Source organism: Hyla sarda, chromosome 1, assembly GCF_029499605.1.
Source record: "Hyla sarda isolate aHylSar1 chromosome 1, aHylSar1.hap1, whole genome shotgun sequence".
NCBI classification, from domain to species: Eukaryota; Metazoa; Chordata; class Amphibia; order Anura; family Hylidae; genus Hyla; species Hyla sarda.
This window is the reverse complement of record NC_079189.1, coordinates 575763817-575788353: the sequence shown is the minus strand read 5'-3', so window position 1 is coordinate 575788353 and position 24537 is coordinate 575763817. Positions and strand designations below refer to the sequence as shown.

At 45.1% G+C, this 24537-nt stretch overlaps 1 protein-coding gene across 4 annotated transcripts in view; it reads left to right on the top strand.

The window, feature by feature from the left end:
- The first annotated feature begins 1047 nt into the window (after positions 1-1047).
- ZNF532 (zinc finger protein 532) overlaps positions 1048-24537 on the top strand; it is a 71890-nt gene continuing 48400 nt past the window's right edge. Inside the window, exons 1-3 of one of the 4 annotated variants that reach the window (XM_056544395.1) lie at positions 1048-1173; positions 8049-8573; positions 23284-23428. The gene's annotated coding sequence lies outside the window, so the exon portion shown is untranslated. Of the gene's footprint in view, positions 1174-6433; positions 6488-7087; positions 7221-8048; positions 8574-8620; positions 9328-23283; positions 23429-24537 lie in introns of those variants that run through there. The other 3 variants (XM_056544384.1, XM_056544405.1, XM_056544411.1) reach the window with 3 other exon arrangements.

Genomic DNA, 24537 nt, shown 5'->3' with positions numbered 1-24537 from the left:
TGGACTCATACCGGGGGCTAATGTGCTTTTAAATTATACATACGCATACGTCCCGAAACGAGTCCCTTGGTGACTCCATTTGGCCACAGAAGTAAAAGGGGTGCCGATATGATTAATGGGGGCAGGGACGCAGCATGATCTTACCCTAATGCACAATAGCAAAGTGCAACAATGTATCAGATTATGGTGGGTATTAGCAGAATCTGTCCCGCAATTTTGTTAGGGTGCATTCACATCACGATTTTACCATCCTACGTTTTTGTTTTTTTTACTTTGAAATCGTACAAATCTGCACGCCAAGCCGTATAAATTGACTTCCATTCATTAATGATAGACAACAAATGCATCAGTTTTGATCCACATCCAATTTTGCACGATTTAAGATCGGAGGTAAAATCACGGTTGACCACGAATTTTCATCCAGATTCCAAAGCGATTTATTATTGATGTCTATGTAAATCGCATGGAATCGTGTGACTGTACAATACTATCAGATTAATTGCACATGATTTTTTTGTCCGCATTCGCAGTAGACTTCAAAACACATACACTTCAAATATATAAAACTTTATTGCCATTGGCATACATATTAATTTTAAAAACAGGATCGGATTTTAATTGAAAATCGGAGGGAATTTTCTTTTGGATACGATTTTAAATCGGATAGCAAAGACATTTTTACATACGATTGTATACAATTTCTTGCTATCTGATTTTATGAAATTTGGATGGTTAATTGGATAATTGGATGGTTAAATCATGATGTGAACCTAGCCTCCGAAAAATCTATAAAAAATATTTATATAATTTATTTTACGGATCCGGAACAGATCTGTACTGGATACAAACCAATGCAGAAAAATAAATTTATTTTAAATTTAAATTTTTTTACATTTTATTTAGCCATTGTGGCTGAGGCCTAATTCTTTGCATACTGTGAAGCCTTTTCTTTGTTTGGAAATCCGAGTCGCCCTGCCGGATCATGTTTCCCTCCGGTCATGGCAGCAGAGGTAAAGCCTCATTATTCCAGGGATGGCCTGCAGGCAGCCGGAGCTCCTTTGTGTCAGCCCAGGCCCGAGCTTCCTTCCTCCACTTGCATAGGGCTCCCTCCCTCCCATGACAGCCTCACTCGGCTCTGTATATAAGCCTTTTTACTCCTGGAGAGATCTGCAGGTAGGTGGTTGCAACATGAACATTTGGATTTTTTTCTGTCACTAACATATAATATCACATTGCACCATCATTCTTGACTATGGAAGGGGGGGGGGGGGGGGGGGGGGGGGCAACGCCTTTTATATCTGCAAATTTTAATGCACAAGGTATCATGGAAGAAGACAACGTGCCTGCCTGGCTGCTGAAATGTCTGCATAAAAAGACCATGTTGCTAGGTTATGGGCTGCACTATAACTGTAACCATTTGTGCACCGCTCCTCCTCCGTTTAGTTTTATTTTTTTTGCCTTTTTAAATAGGCTCCTTATGACCGATCTTATTTTCGAATACTTTGCAAGTATAGAGCTTTTTGCGCCATTGTGTCTAGATTGCATTTGCATTTACCTAGTTTCATACATGTAAATTTTTCATATGCAGGTAGAGCAATTTTCCATACCCCCCCCCCCCCCCTTTTTTTCGTGCAGGAACATTACGCCCTCCTCCCCCCCATCCTTAGGGGTTTCTGCCTCATGCATGTGAATTAGCTTCTTAGCGGAGAAGCTTCTCCAAATTATTATTTTTTTTTATATGAGCAAAGAGAAAATGGAGGGTTGTACCCAGTGCAGTAAATGGGCCTGGTTCTGCTTCTTGCCAGGGCTCCGTTATTTAGCGCTAGGCCCAAGGTTTACGGAGATGTTATGGAAGGGCAGCTATCATGGTATCCAAAAATAGCACCATGAAGCCCCGGCCTCAATCAGTTCATAACGGTAGCCATAGCACTCCAACATCTCCTTCTGTATCCTATTGGCTTACAATGGGCTCTCTATCATTCTGATGGCTGTATGAGGCGCTAACATGATAGGATTGCCAGCGAAGGCTCGGAACGGCATAACAAATATGCATGTAGATCAGTGTTTCCCAACCAGGTTGCCTCCTGCTGTTGCAAAAACTACACCTCCCAGCATGCCCGGACAGCCAACGGCTGTCCGGGCATGCTGGGAGGTGTAGTTTTGCAACAGCTGGAGGTGCCCTGGTTGGGAAACTCTGGTATAGAGCGCTTTAGGCTACCTTCCCACAGCCTATTTTGTGGCTTAAAAATACACTTGTACTTACAAGCACGACTAGCCGAGAATTTTTAAGCATTTTTATCTTGCATTTTTTATTTTTTTTTTTGCATTTGTATATGCATATAGGTCTTTGCAATTCTACGCACCAGAAAATGCATCATTTTCCCATTTAAATTCTATAGAAAAATGTACAGATGTAAAATAGGTGTTTTATGTGTGAAGATAGAGCCTAACCCTTGTAAATCACAGTAGCCCTCCTAATCTTCTAGCAAGGGGATGGGGAATGGGGGAAGGGCATTGACTACACAGGCCTTTGTTTCCGGCAGTCTATGTAGACATAACTGTACAGTAAGGTACGAATTCCGCCTGAATACACAGTGCACGGAACAAAAGTGTTAATTTTCATTACAAAAGTAAAATTTTGCGCGACATCCGCATTTAGCTGGAAAAAAAACAAACATTAACTTTAATAGGCTTCCGCAGCAAAAATTCTGCAGTGTGAATGGGAACGTGGAATCCCATTGAAGTTAAAAGGCTATAAACACATGCAGAATTTCCATGCGGATTTCAATGCGGAAATCCAGATGTGTGAACATAGCCTAAGGGCCCATTCACACTATGGAACTTATAAGGCTTCTTTCACGCTACAAAATTACTCCGTTTTAAAGATCCGTACGAAGTTCCGTCTGAAAATCAGCTGTAAAACGGCAGTTACAAAATCCTATACGGCCTTTAGAAAATCCCATTATAGTCTATGGGATTTTTCTAATAGCCGTTTTAACCTGTTATAGCCCTTTATTAATAACGGACGTTATTTTGTGACGGAAGATAGTAACGGGAGAAATAGAGCATGCATGTGGAATCTGAATTCTGCCGCGAAACTTCTTTAGGGTGCATTGCACGTCAGAATCCCACTGACCTCAATAGGATTCTGCTAGAAGTAGATTCCGCGCAAAATATCCGTAGTATGCATGATACCAGATTCCATGGATGCCGGATTAAAGGAATTTCTTTGCATGAAGTTACACAAGGATCTGTGGGAGCACTAGGCAAAATTAACTACAGTAATAATCTGCCCATTTGCCCAACAGGATGAGACAATATTATGAAATATGCTGAATTATTAGGAGGTCCTTGTAGCATTTAGCAAAAAAAGGGTTTAAAACAGATCAATATACAAATCTGACAACTCCTTATCTTCGATCTGTTAGTAGCTTCTCATTCTGTGAGATTCCAGATTATATTACAGTAAACAAGTGCTGGATAAACAGAATTTATGGACTAACAGATGCCAGATTAACAGAATTGTACTACATAGCAACCTAATAGCCACATCCCCTGTCGCCCTTTCCTTAAAGGGGTACTCCGGTGCTTAAACATCTTATCCCCTATCCAAAGGATAGGGGATAAGATGCCTGATCGCGGGAGTCCCGCAGCTGGGGACCCCCGGGATCATGCACGTGACACCCCGTTTGTAATCAGTGCCAGGAGCGTGTTCGCTCCGGGTCTGATTATGGTCGACCGCAGGGCGGGCGGGCGGCGTGTGACATCACGCCTCCGCCCGCGTGTGACGTCACGCTCCACCCCTTAATGCAAGCCTACGGGAGGGGGCGTGATAGCTATCATGCCCCCTCCCGTCGGCTTGCATTGAGGGGCGGAGCGTGATGTCACACGGGGGCGAAGGCGTGGCGTCACACGCCGCCGGCCCTGCGGTTGCCGGTAATCAGTCCCGGAGCGAACACGCTCCGGGGACTGATTACAAACGGGGTGCCGCGTGCATGATCACGGGGGTCCCCAGCTGCGGGACTCCCGCGATCAGGCATCTTATCCCCTATCCTTTGGATAGGGGACAAGATGTTTAAGCACCGGAGTACCCCTTTAAGGGTGCGTTCCCACAGCGCATATACGCAGCGTATTTGACGCTGCGCAAAATTTATGGCAGCAGCGGGAAATACGCTGAGTATCCCTTGCTCACTATACACAACGGCTTTCCGGCGGCAGCCCTATGTGTGTAGTGAGTTTTGGAGGCGGAGCCGCGCGTCACAGACACGCTGGCACATGGCCCTGCCTACAAAACTCACTACACACATAGGGCTGCTGCCGGAAAGCCTTTGTGTATAGTGAGCAAGGGATACGCAGCGTATTTCCCACTTCTGCCATAAATTTTGCGCAGCGTCAAATACGCTGCGTATACGCCCTGTGGGAACGCACCCTAAAGGGGTATTCCAGGCAAAAACATTTTATCCTCTATCCAAAGGCTAGGGGATAAGATGTCTGATCGTGGAGGGCCCGCTGCTGAGACCCCCCCACGATCTCCCTGCAGCACCCACGTGGGTGCTCAATCTCCAGTTTCGTGAACCTCCTGGTTTCCGGGACTGGGGATGTGACATCCCCAGTCCTGGAAACCCGAAGGTTTCCAAAACAGGAGATTCAGCCCCCACATTGAATGCAGGTGCTGCAGGGAGATCGTGGGGGTCTCAGCAGCAGTGAATTCTAAGTAAGGCTGGGTTCACACCACGTTTTGTTAACTACGGTTCCCGTAAACGGCTGGGAGGAGGGGGGCGGGGCTTAATCGCAGCGCCTGCACTCAGCCATAATCGGGAACCGTATTTAATGCATGTCTATGAGCCGACCGGAGTGAACCGCAGCCTCCGGTCGGCTTTGTTTTCGGCCGTATGCGGTTTCCCGACCGCAGGCAAAAACGCGGTCGATCGCGTTTTTGCCTGCGGTCAGGAAACCGCATACGGCCGAAAACAAAGCCGACCGGAGACTGCGGTTCACTCCGGTCGGCTCATAGACATGCATTAAATACGGTTCCCGAATACGGCTGAGTGCTGGCGCAGCGATTAAGCCCCGCCCCCCTCCTCCCAGCCGTATACGGGAGCCGTAGTTAACAAAACGTGGTGTGAACCAAGCCTTAGGCCGCTCTCAGATAAGTGTAATTTTTGCATCTGTATTATGGATGCCAGTCTCAATCCAAATGGCCTACACTATAATACTTGTAGTTTGTGCTGTAAATCTATTCAACCAACGTCACAAATATCACAGGAATCTTAGTATGGGCCAATTGACCCCCGTGGTAGGGCCAGGATGGACACTTGGTCGTAATATGCTCATGTGAAACTGATCTAAAAAAAAAAAAAGAGTACAATGCATTATATATCTAGCACAAAATATACTACATAGCATAGCATATATGTACATGTGTAAGAAATGAGCACCGAGGGGCCTATTTACAAAACTAGCCTCGTTGCCCATAGCAACCTATGAGAGCCTGGCTTTCATGTCTGATCATTGGTTGCTAAGGGTAACGAGGCCTGTGTTGCTTTCAGTTTTGATAAATAAGCCTAAAATGCCCAAAAACATAAATAAATAAACCTACCTGACGACAACTGGATCCCAGACTACTGGAGGAACCTACAAATCTCCTGGGCTCCATATCCTAACTAAATGCTGAAGAGGCTAGTCTGGGGTCTTTACTAGTATATGGAGTCTGGTCTGGGGTAACTGGGGTGTGTGGCAGATGCCAACAAATCAGCCGGCGCTAGAAAATTGTGCAACACTTTTTCTTTCCCATTGCTTCTCTATTTCTAATGTAAATTTATAGGGGGAGATTTATCAAAGTCTGTCCAGAGGGAAGGTTGCTCAGTTGCCCATAGCAACCAATCAGATCGCTTCTTTAATTTTTAAAAAGGCCTCTGAAAAATGAAAGAAGCGATCTGATTGGTTGCTATGGGCAACTGGGCAACTTTTCCTATGCACAGGTTTTGATAAATCTCCCCCATAGTATTCTCTTTTAGGCCTCGTTCACACAGCGGAATTTCCGAGCAGATAAATTCAGCTCGGAAATTCCGGCGTAGCAAAGTCCTATTGTTTTCAATGGGATTCTGCTTCAAAGTGCACACGGCAGAATTTCCATGCCGGAAACATGTAGTGCGGAAAATCATGTGGTGCGGAAATTCAAATTACGGCCTCTGCAGAAGGAACTGACTTGTCAATTCTTTCTGTGGAGTACACGGTGCCCCATTGGTGACATACAAAGTATCTATATTGTGCTCCTTATACACCCGCAGATGCATTAGGATTATTAACAATAACTTATTTTTCATTCCAAGACAAACACTGCCAGTCCTTAGGAAATCCCCTCTTTAAATGTTTTTCTCTCCCAGTTGTAAAAGGAGCCGTATACACTGCAGCAAGATCCGGTGACGTGGGGGCCTGCTCGACTCCGCTCCGTCCTTCCCTGCAAAACCTCTTCTTATGAATGCAGGTTAAATGGTTAATACTCCTGAGGGAGGGGGGGGATGGGGGTGCAGGGAGGGGGTCATAATGCGGCAATATTGCTAGAATTAGATAAGGAAAGGCCTATGATTTTGGGACTTAATGGCTTGTATCCTAGGGATGCCATAGCCCCCTTTATGCAGGGTGTCCAGATCCAGCTGGAACTGGTTTGAGGCAGATCAGATTCATGAACAATGCAGCGAGTGAGCTGCGTTGGGATAGATCCTACATGGCAGGGAGAAGAGATTGCAACAAGGTACCTCTTCCACTCAGTATGCATTTAACTGTAAGACACACTGCGCCGGTACGTGGCATTAGCAATAATAAAAACATTTATTGTTTCGTGCCTACACCCGAGGCGGCGGGGAGGGTCACATTTTATATTCTGCTGCAATAAAGCTCAGAAATATAATTTTTTTTTTTTCTAGAAGCAAAAATTATCAATACATGTTTGGTAAATAGCCGCAAATTGCACAGGTGGGAAACGGGCGGATGTAGAGATTTTCGCATTGCATGTTCTGTGAATCATAATAATGCATGTCGTGTCGTGCCGGGTTATGTTGCAATACACACGGTTCTACTACTGGTATGATGTCACGTAGCGAATGCACTATGGCGTACCGTGAAGGCATGTTGGGCCGTTTCTAACCCCTTTAGCCGCTGAGGGGCCATATTGAAAGGTCAAAGGGCGTGCATGTGCTAAGACGTAACAGGAGTTCACGGTAATGTACACAATACCTATATGTCTTTATAAAGGTAGCAGAGCTGAATTTGTCACTTAACTCGTCTGGATAAGATTCTAAGTCAGTATTTCCCAAACAAGGTGCCTCCAGCTGTTGCAAAACGACAACTCCAAGCATGCTTGGACAGCCTTCGTTTTACAACAGCTGGAGGAACCCTGGTTGGGAAACCCTGTTCTAAGTTGAGTTGCAGTCCTATGTAAAACCAGAGGTGGCACGTGATATAGTCGTCAGATGACAAACTCTGCTCTGCTACATCTGTTTAGAGGATGTTACATTACGTAAAACATTGGAATGCAATATGTATGATCTTTCTATTACTATATATATCACATTATATTATGTTTTGTGTTGCATTATATCAAACATACTGCAATACACTATCGCTAGATCATATATGTTGCATTATAGTGCAAGGATAATGTTACATTACCTTTTGTATAGTAATGTTTTGTATCATATCCTAGATATTACAGTATACTGTATATTGTATGTTACATTATACATCCTCCATCATATATGTAGCTTTATAACGTTACATTATATCTATACATAAATAAATGTGTTCAATTATATCACCATAATCATGTTACATGATTTTATGTTGCATTACATTATACTATTTATATCTTTTATTTACGTCCTATTATAATATGATTTATCCTTAATATCTTCCATCCCTATCGATTAACCTATACGTTTCCGCCACTTTGCGATGTCAACGTGTCGTGTAATCTCCTGAAAATATATTGTAAGGAATTGCTCATTTTAATTCTAACCCCCCCCCCCCCCTCCTTTTTTTTTTATCAGGTGCCCATTGTTTCAGTTTATGGAAAACGCCATGAAAAATGAGTGACGACGTGTGTCCGAATTACGTCCAATTTCCGAGCTGCAAATGAGAAAGAAAAACCTGTCTTGTTAAAAAAAAAAAAAAAAAAAAAAAAAGTGTGCATGCATTCATGTGAGCTGGCTTGTGCATCTTGTCTATAAGCTGGAGGCCTGGGAGAGACGAGAGAGCGTGGCAATCGAGGGACACACAAGAGGCAGCTGTAATGAATGAGAAGAAGACAGGAACAAAGGCTTGCACGGATCTAAGAATGGACCTCTAACGTATTCCGCCTTGGAGAGATCTCCTGGTTACTTCCTAGAACAGGAAATCAGCAGCCCCCCTGGTTGACGCTTTAGTCTATTGGCCGGCCCCAAGCCTTCTGCTGGCTCTCCTAAAATAGCTTCTATCAAGAAAAATGGAGAACAATAGTGAAAATGTCTCCACAATGTGAAACTAGGCTCCTCACCATAAGGCAACCCATGGAGCCTTGGGGATATTTGCACTGGGTAAGTGGTGATAATACTAGGGCGCAGCCACCCCATGTTTCTGTTGACCACCTCGCCTTGAGATGGGACAGTTTTCCATGAACATTCCATACATTCCTGTCTTTCATTTTCCCAGATGGGATTTCTCTTTAGTGTCTCATGTAGTTCTTGTTGTTGTTTTTTTTTTCTTTTATCTTCTGGAGAAGTCATCATGGCTTTACGTAACGTTAAGGTGTAAGATATTCTTGGGATGGAGAATGGTGAGACGTGTTGTGTGTATTGTCTGTGTTTCCTGGGCTGAGTGCATACACCACAGGGGGGGTTGGATTTGTCGAGAAGGCCTCTGCTTTTGTCAGACGTTTGCATTGCTGCTGGAGCAAGCCCTAGCCTTCTGCAATTTCCATCTGTGTGCCCTATGTGTGTTGTGGAGCTGGATTTTCATAAATGACTCTATGGACGGGTTCCTTATTAAATCTACCCCCATCACCACCTTCGGCATCTGCCAAGGTTCCACGGGGAACCGTGTAGCTGTAATTGGAGACACATGCATGTAGGTGGCTTCACTAAAAGGACACAGGATTGATATTCCAGGGCCTCTTGTTTATGGCTGGCTTTGCACAGACAAGCCCCTGCCTGGATTTGTCCCCCCCTTCTTCTTCTTCACTGTGATTGCCTACAGCTGTATCCGAGCAGGAACCAACATCAGCCCACATGAAATCTCTGTTAGTTTGGCTGGAAGAGGTGACCAGATGACACCAAAAATTAAAAAGCAAATGTAAGTGCCATCCTCCAAAGTCATCACCTTTTTATTGAATTTTTTTTTGACATTTTCCTTGAGGGGTTAATGCAAGAATCAGGGACTCGGATGATCCTGCAGGGCCTTATGGGGAGTAGGCCTTGTGTAGGAAATCCAGGCCTGTGGAGGTCTTTGTTTGTCAGAGGGCCCTTGCTATGTTTAACCGTGAGATCCCCTCGGCCATAAAGAGATTAGTCTAGGGCAGTTTGTATATAGGTGGATTTTGTATGGAGGGTGGGAATGCATGGGTTAAATTAAGGCAGGTCATGGATCAGTGACAATTCGGCAGCTGCTTTACATCCGAATGATAGTGTAATCTTCCTTTATGGGTGATAGGATTGAGAAAGTGGCTGCCCTCACATGTGCAAATACAAAGCAAACAAACCATTGTAGGGCTTTAGATGCCACCAATTGTCCTCCAATCGCTCTTAATGTTGGCTTTGAGTGTCATGATCTAGATTCACAGCTATTGGGAGGCCATGTTTACATGTTGCCTAATGCGGGTTCTTTGGATTTATCGGGAAAGCATCTAAAAATGAGGAACATAAAGATTTCCTTTCGTATTTCTCTGTATAGGATTTATTTCCAGTTTTCCGGAAATAAAAATAAAAAGCATGATCCTACTGTGGTGGTGGAAAGTGGCCTCAGTTACACAGAGAGTTGTTCCTCTGATTACCCCCTCCCCCAACACATGCATGCTCAGCTCTGGTGAGTGTACAGGGGTTTTCTATACAGAAAAGGAGTTAGGCCGCAGCCAGACTCCTCTCAGGGGTGTATTATCCTCTTTGGGAACAAAGATTGGGGCATGATGAAACCTAAATACCCCTTTCTTCTTCCTCTCAGGAATGTTGGGACATCCCCTGCAGATAGCTGGCCTGCTTTGCTAAATTGCCGGGTTCGCTATATCAAGCGTACAGACACCTAAAGACTGGTTTTACACTGCTGTAGTATGAGAAAATGTTGTCCATATTACAGACGTAAAGCAGGCTGCACACCTTAAAGGGGTACTCCGCTGCTCAGCGTTTGGAACAAAATGTTCCGAATGCTTTGAGCCGGCGCCGGGAGCTTGTGATGTCATAGCCCCGCCCCCTCAATGTAAGTCTGTGGGAAGGGGCATGACGGCAGTCACGCCCCCTCCCATAGACTTTCATTGAGGGGGGTGGAGCGTGAAGTCATGAGGGGACGGGGCTATGACGTCACAAACTTCCGATGCCGGCTCTAACCATTCCGAACATTTTGTTCCAAACTCTGAGCAGCGGTGTATCCCTTTAAAGTTGTTCAACCCTGCCAACAGGATCATTCAACCATCTAATGTGTATGGGGCCTCCCGACTCTCCCCCAGTGGCAGATGTCAGAGGAGAGAAAGGCTGGGCATACTGGATGTCAGAACATCAAGTTCTTTTGTTCCCGGGGAAATAAGTCCTATCCAAAGGTGTCTGGCAGAGGATTTCTCCCCATTCAGTGCACATGCATGTTCAGAGAAGCTGAGCATGCACGTTTATATGGGAAACAGTTCGTTCGGCCAATAGCTACCGTGTTTTCAGGGTAGGGCTTATTTATTTACGGTATGTACCTTGAACAACATGGGGGGCTGTAGCAGTGTGGAGGATGGGGGGCTGTAGCAGTGTGGAGGATGGGGGGCTGTAGCAGTGTGGAGGATGCCGCACCCCCCCATCTTCCACACTGCTACAACCCTCCATCCTCCCGCAGCCCCCCATCCTCCACACTCCCGCAGCCCCCCATCCTCCACACTGCTACAGCCCCCCCATCCTCCACACTGCTACAGCCCCCCCATCCTCCACACTCCTGCAGGCCCCCCCATCCTCCACACTCCTGCAGCCCCCCCATCCTCCTGCAGCCCCCCTATCCTCCACACTCCTGCAGCCCCCCCATCCTCCACACTGCTACAGCCCCCCATGCTCCCCTTCCCCTGTCGTCCTCCACACTCCTACAGTGCCCCCCACCCCTCTACAGTGGGGTCTGCGGGCATTACTGGCGGCCGCGGTCCGAATCTGGACCGCGGTCCGCCAGTTGATTACCCCTGGACTGGGTCTTATTTTCGGGTAGGGCTTATATTGCAGCCCACCCTGATAATCCTGCTAGGGCTTACTTTCAGGGTAGGGTTTATTTTCGGGGAAACAGGTAAATGTATGGCCAGCTTGACACCCTGATCCCCTGAGGTTTTGGTAAACTGAATGTAGATTACTAGATTGGTAGATTGGGTTTTGCAGCCATAATATGGACAATAAAATCTTTTCTTATTACGTCCATGAGAAATCATCTTTGGTACCACTGTGATGTGACCATCTTTCTCACAGTTGTTTACTTTTTAGAGGGGTTCTCCGCTACTCAGCGTTCGGAACAAACTGTTTTCTGGCACCGGGAGCTTGTGACGTCATAGTCCCGCCCCCTCATAAAGTCACGCCCCACCCCCTCAATGCAAGTCTATGGGAGGGGGCGTGACTTTGTCACGCCCCCCTCCCATAGACTTGCATTGAGGGAGCGGGGTGTGACATCATGAGGGGAGCTGGGCTATGACGCCACGAGCTCCCGGTGCCGTTTCAGCATTCGGAACAGCTTGTTATAAAAACGCTGAGCAGCGGAGAACCCCTTTAAGTCATTTTTGTGCGTCATAATCCGAGTAGACCATTATGGCGTGTGACTGTGACTTTTGTGTCGTCACCACGGAGGCTTAGCGTAATTCTACATTTAGGGCTGATGCTCACTTAGGATACATCTGGAAAAAGTCTTGAATTAGCAGCTAATGGTGATTTTTAAATCTATGAAGATCAATTTATGCTAAAGTAGTATAATAGTCCCAACATGCCCTATGGCAAGTTATACAGAAGCCAAGGATTCCCTATAGAAGTCAATTGGGACTTGGGTGTATAGAAAAATTGGGTACAGAAGCAAGCCATTTAAGACATGACTGAAACACTTTGCGCATACATATACAGTATTTTTTCATACTTTTATTGTGATAGTGTTTTCTATCATGGTTCATTTATTTTACAGTCACACTTGGATGATTCAGATGGCCAATAATACTTTCAAAAAGAGTTGCCTGGTCTTAAAAGGGTTGTCCATATTTATAAACCAATCACTGGGTTCTTCCTAGAGATCAGCTGTTACGTTAGTGTACAATTCGTCCTACAGGTGAAATGAGGTATTACACAGTGCCCATTAAAAATACTGTTCTTGTAATGCATTGAGTCCTCTATTGTGTAAAGCTGGCCATACATTTTAAACTTGAAATTTACAGATTTCGGTGGGATCAGCTGACCCACTAAAGTTTACAGGGCCCCCTTACTCTTCCCACGATGGCAGATATCGAGCGGGAGAATGGTCAGGAATGTTAGATTTCACAATACCTAATCCTTGTTTTTGGAGATATAGTACAGTTTCCAGACTCCTCTGGCAGTGTTTCCTTAAAGGGGTATTCCAGGATTTTATAAAAAAATTTTTTTGATATCAACTGGCTCCAGAAAGTTAAACAGATTTGTAAATTACTTCTATTAAAAAATCTTAATCCTTTCAATAATTATCAGCTGCTGAAGTTGAGTTGTTGTTTTCTGTCTGGCAACAGTGCTCTCTGCTGACATCTCTGCTTGTCTCGGGAACTGCACAGAGTAGAAGAGGTTTGCTATGGGGATTTGCTTCTAAATTGGGCGTTTCCCGAGAAACGTGTCATCAGAGAGCACTTAGACAGAAAAGAACAACTCAACTTCATCTGCTCATAAGTACTGAAAGGATTAAGATTTTTTAATAGAAGTAATTTACAAATCTGTTTAACTTTCTGGAGCCAGTTGATATATATATAAAAAAAAGTGTTTTCCTGGATAACCCCTTTAATTTCCCCATTCAGAATACATACATGCTTGGCTGGATTCAGCATTATTGTTGAGTGCGAATATTTGAAATCCAAATTTTACTGCGAATATGCGATTCGCTTTGCGATTTTACGAATATTTTGAATATAGTGATATATATATATATTAGGGATCGGCCGATAATCACGATTTTGGGCATTATCGGTATCGGTATCGGCAAGTACCTTGCCGATAATGCCCCGACCCGCCGCACCGCGACCGCCCCCCCCCCCCCCCCGCGCACCGCATCGCACCCCCCACCGTAGTGCTGGGCGGTATACCGGTATGGATTTTTGCCCATACCGCTATACCGGTCGGGCATCTCCCCCACCCTCCGAGTCAATAAAAAAATTAAACTTACCCGTAATGGGGGTGGTCCGGGCCATCCATCCTTCTTGTAGTGTCCGGCAGCATTCCGGGTGGAGGGTGAACCGGTCCGGGCTGTCCTTCTCCGGGGGTCATCTTCTCCACTCCGGGCAGGCTCCGGCCTAGTACGCTGCATAGACGCCGCTACGCCGTGACGTCAGGTGCGTCGCTGCGCACGGGCGTCACTGCGCAGCGGCGTCTATGCTGCGTTACTAGGCCGGAGCCTGCCCGGAGTGGAGAAGATAACCATAACCCCGGGAGAAGGACAGCCCGGACCGGTTCACCCTCCACCCGGAATGCCGCCGGACACTACAGGAAGGATGGATGGCCCGGACCACCCTGACAGGTAGGGGGAGAGAAGCGGGTGGTGGCGGCGGCCTATGGCACTGCAAAAGCCACTGCAGTGCATTGATTTAAAGCGCCCGCTTTAAATCAATGATCTGCAGTGGTGTCGCGGGGGGGATAAATAGTCGATAACTTATACCGGAATATCGGTATAAGTTATCGGCTATCGGCCCTAACCTCCACTGATTATCGGTGTCGGCCCTAAAAAAACTATATCGGTCGATCCCTAATATATATATATATATATATATATATATATATATATATATATGACGAATATTCGGGTTTTTTATGCAAATTTATGCGAAAATCGCCACTTCCAGACTGGACACTGATCCCTCCCTTCTTTTAGGTGAAAGATATAATTGCGCATGTGCACTATGCGAATTTCATTCTGAATTTTCGCATGGAAAAAAAACCAAACATTGCGAATATGCGAATTTCGTGAACATAGGACGAATATTCATCCATATATTCGCAAAATATCGCAAATTTAAATATGGCCCCTGCTGCTCATTACTATTCAGCATGCATGGGATGTGGGGATTGGTAGAGAAAGCAATCGGCTGATTATAAATGGCGCATACTTATATACAGTGTGGTAACATAAAAACCAGTTCTAAATAGAAACTGACTTACTGTTCATCACAAGTTTATGTCTCTGTTCCCCCTCTCTATTTTTGGCTTAAAGCGTTAGTTTCAATATGATAAAATGTTGTCATATCAAAAGTTTAGATCACGTTGGGTCTCAGTCTTGACATCCGTCGCTAACATCCGTAATAGCTGGCTGAAGTGAACGTCAGCACAAGCTTCATTTCCCGGATGTCAACCAAATCCGTCTCATTCACTCCATAGACCATAATGGAGTAAATGAGCCGTATTAGATGGGCAATGAACTTCAGCTGGCTAATACAATTGCAGTGGGTCTCACCAAACCATGAGCCATCCGAATGCTCCCGGTGGCTTCTCCTTGCCACACCAGCCTTGATAGTTGATGGATCTTTCCCTGTTTGGGTATAGGGAAAGATCTATCCATCAAGGACGGCTGGGTAGGCAGAAGCCACCAGGGTGCATCGGGATAACTCATGGTTTAGGCAGCATAAAAGTAAAGGGGTTGTCTGGTTCATAAACTTTATCCCCCCATTCACAGGATCGGAGACAAGTGTCTGATCATGAGGGGAGTTGGTTGGGGGCCGATGGGTTGTCCAATCGCTGGGCAATTCATCTAGCTAAGCGCTCAGGCCCACACACAGGCCGAAGTAATGTCCCACCACAGCCGGTGATTGGCTAAGTGGGCCGTTTACTGCTGAGACCAGTTTGTCTCGAAAGGTCAGGGCTTGCGCAAATGAGACACTTCTCCCCTATCCTGTGCATGACTCTGTTAACCCATCACATGGTCAGAAGCAATAGGTAATTTTCCAATGAACAAGAACGTGCTGTGAATCATTGTCAGCTACACGGCCCGGGACATGTTTATTTTTGCGTCCGCAGATCCTTGGCAGCCATAGTACTTTGTCTTTCCTCAAACCTGTAACATCAGGAACTAGACAGGAGGAGACAATACGTATTCCCCCGTGAGGAAAGACCGCATCTGCAGTAGAACATCTCAGGAATCTAGGCTCGTGGCCCTCAATAGGTCAGACAGAGGGTATAGGCAATGCAGGCTTTAGGCCCAGACTAGGCCGCACAGTTGTGCCACAGAATTTCTGTCACAGATCTTCACTTTCTCTGGCATGGTTTTGGACGTAGCTTTGCCACTGTTTCTGCTTGCAATTTTTTTTTTGGGGGGGGGGGGGAATTCTATTGTGTGAACAAAACCTATTGATTAGGAATTTGGTTTTTACAGAAATATTCTTCCTCATATCTGTAGTGCCGAGTGGTACATCGGCCTCTTTCTCGGGTTTGATCTTCCCAGGCCCCTGGCCCAATAGGTTATCAGTCCCAGACTCGCACAGGGCCGGTTCTGCCTATAGGCAAAATAGGCAGCGACCTACAGCGCCCTTTTGATGGGGACGCCGCTCTGCACACTGCAAGAAAGTTAGTAGCCAGCTAGCATCTGAAGCCCCCCTTGACCCGTAGCACTACCCCAGCCAGCACCACCCTTTCACCCCAGTAGTGAGGAAGAGGGTTATTAGTGTGTCACCCCAATAGTAAGGAGATTACATTAGGAGTAGGTTTGTTACAGTGTGTCACCATAGTTAGGTGATTATATGAGGAGGAGGTTTGTTACAGTGTGCCACCATAGTTAGGTGATTATATGAGGAGGAGGTTTGTTACAGTGTGTCACCATAGTTAGGTGATTATATGAGGAGGAGGTTTGTTACAGTGTGTCTCCCCAGTAGTAAGGTGGGGTGTGTTAAAGGGCGGAGCCAAGGGGCAGCAAAATTAGCTTTCCCCTAGGGTGGCAAAAATCTTTGCACCAGCCCTGCTCACCGCCCTGTTATTTGACACCGTTCAGGCTCTGAAGGGCAGCAAACGTCACTGCTCTGCCTCTCCAGCTGTGCTACAGTTCTGATGACAGCCTTCTCCCTGTTGCCCCACAAGCCTCTAACTCTCTCTTATGATCTGTCTATGTTCACACGGTGGAATTTCCATGCGGAATTCTGAATGGAAATTGTGCACGGAGGTTCTGCAGCAGCAGTGTCCCATTGATTAAAATGGGATTCTGCTGTGCTGTTCACATTTAAAAAAATTAAACAAAATAAATTAAAATTTAAAACAATACTGGCCAATAGCCCAGCAGCAAAAAAGGGCATGGTTTATGTAAGACACATTCAAAATTGGTGTTTTGGTATGATCCTAGACCAGTGTTTTGCAAACAGTGTGCCCCCAGCTGTAGCAAAACTACAACTTCCAGCCTTTGGCTGTCTGGGCATGCTGGGAGTTGTAGTTTTGCAACAGCTGGAGGCACGCTGTTTGCAAAACACTGTCCTAGACAATGTTGCATAAGGTGGGTTTGTTAACCCCCATACACACCTACGACAGCTTGTAATCTGGCCTTTCAGCTCTTGTTCAACTACACCTCCGACCATGCCCTAATAGATGATTGCAGTCATGGTATGATGAGAGTTGTAGTTTTAGATTTGACTGATGACAGTTGTGTGTACCCCAGCTCTTGGAATGTGTCCTTCTCCCCTTCAGTCTTTGCTGACCTCCGCTTATAGTTATTTGTGCTCTGCAGGTTATAAATAGCTGAAGTCCTCTGGGCTCAGTTTCAATTTTCCGTGTTCATAGATAATGACTGCAGAGAAGCTGACCGGGCACTGTTCAAGGCTGATCCTCTAAACTCTTCAAGGCTCCTTCACTTCAGATACATTCGGCAGCTGCAGTGTAAAGCATGGGGGGGTGTCCTTACAGTGGTTCCTGCCCCCAAGATGCCCATAGTGGTGCTTGGCCCCAGACGCCCCGTAGCGGTGCCTGCCCTCGGATACCCGTAGCGGTGCCTGCCCCCAGATGCCCAAATCGGTGCCTGCCCCCGGATGCCCGAAGCGCTGCCTGCCCCCGGATGCCCACAGCGGTGCCTGCCCCCGGATGCCCACAGCAGTGCCTGCCCCCGGATGCCCACAGCGGTGCCTGCCCCCGGATGCCCACAGCGGTGCCTGCCCCCGGATGCCCACAGCGGTGCCTGCCCCCGGATGCCCACAGCGGTGCCTGCCCCCGGATGCCTACAGTGGTGCCTGGGGCTGGATGCCCACAGCGCTGCCTGTCATTTGATGCCCATAGCGGTGCTTGCCCCCGCATGCCCATAGCGGTTCCAGCCCCCAATCCTTATAGTGGTGCCAGCCTCTTATCCTTATAGCGGTGCCTGCCCCTGGAAGCCCATAGGAATGCCCTCCCCCCGAATGCCCATAGGGATGCCCTCCCCCTGAATGCCCATAGGGGTTCCATACCCTGGATGCCCATATGGATGCCATCTCCTGGATGCCCATAGGGGTGCCATCCCTCAGATGCCTATAGCATTGCCTTCCTCAGATGCCCAAAGCTTTGCCTGTCCCAGCTGCCCATAGTGGTTCCTTCCCCGGATCCTTATAGCGGTGCCAGCCTCTGATCCTTATAGTTTTATGGTGAAATTAAGATATTTTAAAATACCTGATAAGTTCTAGAGCTTTCTAAGCCGGTTGGCACCTTGCACCAGTTTTCTGGAATAGAATAGTCGCACATTTTTGCTCAAGCCTTAGTAGCCCAAAAAAAAGGTTGGCAAGGCTTAGTGTGGAGGGGATGGTCTCCCTATAATATACCCCGTAAGCTGGCGTCAATTACAGCTATATAATTATGAGCCGGTATAGATTTTAATTTAAAGGGGTAGGGAATGCCAAATATGGGGTGAGGTGTGCATTTCTTAATACATTTGGCACATATTACTTTGGCGTTTGGAGTCTACCAACAGTTTTGGCAAAATTAAATTGCTGGTATTTCTTAATAGAGGACATTACTGTGTAATGAAGGCTACCCTTAGTATCTTGGCGTGCTCCAGGAACAGTTTTTTTTTAATATGCAAATTAGCTCTTTGGCGCTCTAGGGGTGTGAATATATCTAGAAGCACCCATATTCCAGATCGGATCTTTCCCATATACTCCTATAGCAGTGTTTCCCAACCAGGGTGCCTCCAACTGTTGCAAAACTACAACTCCTAGCATGCCCGAACAGCCAAAGGCTGTCCGGACATGCTGGGAGTTTTAGTTTTGCAACAGCTGGAGGCACCCTGGTAATGAAACACTGTTCCAGCTGTTGCTAAACTATTACTCCCAGCATGGCTCTTTGGCACTCTGTCCGGGCCTGCTGGGAGTTGTAGTTTTGCACACTAGTCTGTAAACATTGTCCTATAGCTACGCCTGATCAAGAAGAAGGAAAAGGAGGATATGGGAGGGTTCCAGGTGGACATAGCATTGCTCCTATTAATAGTCACGCCCCCAGAGAGCCAAAGAGTTAATTTGCATACTAAAATAAATAAAAAATTCCTGGACAACGATGCAGCACGCCAAGATATTAAAGGTAGTGTTTCTTACACTATTACATCTTTTTTTCAGAAAAAAAACAGCGGTTTAAATTTGCCAAAACTGTTGGTAGACTCCCTTTTGAAAGCAGTTACCAGGCTTAGAAAAACAGCAGATTTTTTTAAAAAACAGCGCCACCCTGGTCCCCTGGTTGCATGTGGTATTGCAGCTCCGTTCCACTGAAGGGAGTGGAGCCAAGTTGTAATTTCACAAACAACCTAAGGACAGGGGTGGTAGTGTTTTTTTGGGGGGGAAAAATCAGCTGTTTTTCCATTCCTGGATAACCCCTTTAAAGGGGTACTCTGCCCCTAGACCCAAAGGATAGGGGATAAGATGTCTGATCGCGAGGGTCCCGCTGCTGCACCCCGCGTTCGTTTAGAGCGTCAGGTGCAGTGCCGGAGGCTCGTGAAGTCATGATCACGCCCCCTCAATGCAAGTCTATGGGAGGCAGCGTGACATCCGTCACGCCCCCTCCCATACACTTGCATTGAGGGGGGCATGACCATGATGTCACGAGCCTCCGCCCCCACGTCGCCAGTCATCAGGAACGGAGCGAATTTCGCTACGTGCACCAGATGTCTGGGGTGCCGCAGCTGAGATCGCAGGGGTCCTCCGTGGCAGAACCACCGCGATCACACATCTTATACCCTGTCCTTTGGATAGGGGATGAGATATTTAGGGACGAAGTACCCCTTTAAGTCAAACAGTGCTGGTCTTAGTAGATTCCCCCTTTTTGTGTTTTTATTCCTCACTATTTTAATATCTCTTTTTGCATTAGGGGACATTCACATGTACATATTTTGCTGCAGATTTTCCGCAGCAGATTTTGCTGACCATTGAGATCAATGGGTAGCAAAATCGGCTGCAGAAAATCTGCAGAAAAATACGCAAGTGTGAACCATACCTAAGGGTGCGTTCACGCCCTAGTAACTAGCAACTGGTTTCTCGCTGCGAGTTACACTACCAATCATTTAAATCTGACACTATTGCAGACTGTCTGCGGACTCATTCATTCAAATAAATGGTAGTGTAACTCACAACTGGTTTCCTAGTTACTAGCGTGTGAACGCACCCTAAAGGGGTATTCCAGCCTCTAAAACAGATCAAGACAGGAGAGAAGTGAGTGATCATTAGTGTTGCTCGCAAATATCCGCAATGCAAATTTTATTTGCAAATATCGCATATTTGCGCATTGACGAATTTTCGCGAATATAGCGCTATGTATTCGCAATTACGAATATTTGTTTTTTTTTTTTTTTTCACAGAACACATCACAGTGATCACCCCTCTCTGCTTCCAGCTTTTGTGGTGTAAAGAAGGCTCTAATACTACTGTGTGAGACTGGCGTGCATATGCGAAAATTTGCATGATAATGTGCGCATATACGAATTTTTGCCCCTGCAAATTTTTGCATATGCGAATTTTCGCATATGCTAATTTTCGCATATGCTAATTTTCGCATATGCCAATTTTTGTATGCGAAAATAAGCGTGAATATTACGAACATGCGAATTTTTCTAATATATGACGAATATTCGTCCATATATTCGCAAAATATCGCGAATTCGAATATAGCCTATGCCGCTCAATATAGACCAAACTACAGAGGGTTAGGCCGGTCTATTGTGCGCCTAATTTATCAAAAGGCGCACCGCTCTTGATAAATTCTGCGTATGGACTTCGTGATCTATGCTTTAGACCAGTGGTCTCCAAACGACGGCCCTCCAGATGTTGCAAAACTACAACTCCCAGCAAGCATTCTGGGAGTTGTAGTTTTGCAACATCTGGAGAGCCACAGTTTTGAGACCACTGCTTTAGACTTTATTTAAACCTGCTCCAGCACGGTCTGACATTTCGGCGTAATTTTTTGCCGATGCGACTTGTCGCTGAAAAGTCGCTATTGATAAATTAAGCACCAATGCATTTTTCCTTCTAAAATAGATTGGAATGCATTATGTTCTACAAATCCTCTAAAGCAAAAGTCGCAAAAAAGTCGCACATATTTAGCGACTTTCTGTGCGACAAATTTAGATGAGAAAAACCTGTCTAAATCCTTTGATAAATCTCCCCCAATCTCTTTATCAGAGCTCAGCCTCAAGGACAAGATATGAGGTTGGGATGTGAGGACCATTGTCATTGTTGCTTTTCCTTTCCCGAAAATTTTACTGGGCAATGACAGGTACTCCGCCAGTACATACATCCTAATCACATGTCCCAACCTCATATCTCATCCTCATATCCCGGCCTCATATCCCGGCCTCATATCCCGGCCTCATATCCCGGCCTCATATCCCGGCCTCATATCCCGACCTCATATCCCGACCTCATATCCCGACCTCATATCCCGACCTCATATTCCAACCTCATATTCCAACCATTTATCTTGTCCTTATATTTCGTCCCTCCTAATATTGCTTCCTCCTTTCCCGTCCGTCCTCGTATCCCGACCTCATATCTTGACTAGATATCTCATCTAGAGATGAGCGAACTTACAGTAAATTTGATTCGTCACGAACTTCTCGGCTCGGCAGTTGATGACTTTTCCTGCATAAATTAGTTCAGCCTTCAGGTACTCCCGTGGGCTGGAAAATGTGGATACAGTCCAAGGAGACTCTTTCCTAGGACTGTATCCACCTTTTCCAGCCCACATGAGCACCTGAAAGCTGAACTAATTTATGCAGGATAAGCCATCAACTGCCGAGCCGAGAAGTTTGTGACGAATCGAATTTACTGTAAGTTCACTCATCTCTAATCTCATCCTCCTATCCTGTCTTTCCTCATATATTGACCAGATATCTCCACCTCATATTTCGTCCTAATATTTCAACCTCATATCTAGTCCTCATATCCCGGCCTCATATTCCAACCTTTTATCTTGTCCTTATATTCCATCTGTCCTCATATTTCGTCCCTCTTAATATCGCTTCCTCCTTTCCCGTCCGTCCTCGTATCCCGACCTCATATCTTGACTAGATATCTCCTCCTCATATTTCGTCCTAATATTCCAACCTCATATCTAGTCCTCGTATCCCGTCTGTCCTCATATCCTGACCTCCCATCTCTCCTCATATCAGGAACATAACAGTGATTTAATTGTGAACAATGTATTTTAGAAAGTAAAAATGTCATCATGTAACTTAAAGGGGTATTCCAGGAAAAAAACTTTTTATATATATATATATATATATATATATATATATATATATATATATATATATATATATATAAAAAATCAACTGGCTCCAGAAAGTTAAACAGATTTGTAAATTACTTCTATTAAAAAATCTGAATCCTTTCAATAATTATCAGCTGCTGAAGTTGAGTTGTTGTTTTCTGTCTGGCAACAGTGCTCTCTGCTGACATCTCTGCTTGTCTCAGGAACTGCAGTAGTAGAAGAGGTTTGCTATGGGGATTTGCTTCTAAATTGGGCGGGTCCCGAGACACGTGTCATGAGAGGGCACTTAGACAGAAAAGAACAACTCAACTTCATCATCTCATAAGTACTGGAAGGATTAAAGGGGTATTCCAGGCAAAAACTTTTTTTTTATATATATCAACTGGCTTTGGAAAGTTAAACAGATTTGTAAATTACTTCTATTAAAAAATCTTAATCCTTCCAATAGTTATTAGCTTCTGAAGTTTTCTGTCTAACTGCTCAATGATGATGTCATGTCCCGGGAGCTGTGCATGATGGGAGAATATCCCCATAGGAACTGCACAGCTCCCGGGACGTGAGTCATCAGAAAGCAGTTAGACAGGAAAAAACAACTCCACTTCAGAAGCTAATAACTATTGGAAGGATTAAGATTTTTTTAATCGAAGTAATTTACAAATCTGTTTAACTTTCTGGAGCCAGTTGATATATAAAAAAAAGGATTTTCCTGGAATACCCCTTTAATGGTCTCTAAACTGGGGTCTTCCAGATGCCAGCATGTCCGGACACCCAACAGCTGGGAGTTGTATTTTGCAACATCAGGAGTGCCACAGTTTGGAGACCACTAAGGTACACGATGGGGGGTCTTTACATGCGCACATCAAAACCGTATAAATACTTCTAGGGCTCTCTGATGAACTGTGCAGCAGTTTTGCAGTAGTTTTGTCTTTTGGCAGATCAATGTGGATCCAACTGATAAAAAAAAATAAAAAATAAAAAATTGTGCTTCGCTTCATTGGACTCTATATGTCACTCAGGAAGCATTGTCTCCAGTGGAGCATATGACCATCTAATAGTGCCCTCTGCTCTCCTGGATTTGGTCTGTGCCCATGTGCATGGGCATTGAGATATATTTTTACACCCCATTCCAGAGAACCTTCTTAAAATAATTATCACAGCTAATAAAGATTATTTCCTCTATTTTTAGTGCAAAATAAATGGCCTGCCATGCACCTGGTCATCCTTCATCCTGGAAGCTGGAGGAGGCCGCTGATAGAGGCTACTGCTGCCCATCCGTCAGGATGCATTAAATCCATCGTTGTGTACGTGAGGACGGCGATCAATAAACTACAGTAAGCAGTGAGCACTTCTCACGTGGCCATTTTTCATGGCAACATTTCATTCTGCTTATCACTTGTGTTAAGGGGTTGTTCAGCGGAAGACAACTTATTCCCGGCTGTCTGCGAGGAGCACGTTTGCAGATGACATGCGCTCAATTCATTTCTATGGGAGTGCTGAAGAGTCCAGAGTCAGACACTTATCCCCTATCCTGTGGATGGAGGATAAGTAGTCTTCCCTTTAGACTACCTTAAAGGGGTTATCCAGGAAAAAACTTTTATATATATATATATATATATATATATATATATATATATATATATATAAACTATATCAACTGGCTCCAGAAAGTTAAACAGATTTGTAAATTACTTCTATTAAAAAATCGTAATCCTTTCAGTACTTATGAGCTGCTAAAGTTGAGTTGTTCTTTTCTGTCTAAGTGCTCTCTGATGACACCTGTCTCGGGAACTGTCCAGAGTAGAAGCAAATCCCCATAGCAAACCTCTTCTACTCTGTGCAGTTCCCAAGACAAGCAGAGATGTCAGCAGAGAGCATGGTTGCCAGACAGAAAAGAACAACTCAATTTCAGCAGCTGATAACTATTGGAAGGATTAAGATTTTTTAATAGAAGTAATTTACAAATCTGTTTAACTTTCTGGACCCAGTTGATATAAAAAAAAAAAAAAGTTTTTTCCTGGAATACCTCCTATAAAGGGGTATTCCAGGGGAAAAAAAATATATATGAACTGGCTCCCGAAAGTTAAACAGATTTGTAATTTACTTCTATTAAAAAGTAAAAAAATAAAAAAATCTTAATCCTTTCAATAATTATCAGCTGCAGAAGTTGAGTTGTTGTTTTCTGTCTGGCAACAGTGCTCTCTGCTGACATCTCTGCTTGTCTCTGGAACTGCACAGAGTAGAAGAGGTTTGCTATGGGGATTTGCTTCTAAATTGGGCGGTTCCCGAGACACGTGTCATCAGAGAGCACTTAGACAGAAAAGAACAACTCAACTTCAGCAGCTCATAAGTACTGGAAGGATTAAGATTTTTTTTTTATAGAAGTAATTTACAAGTCTGTTTTAACTTTCTGGAGCCAGTTGATTGCTTCTATCCCCCCCCA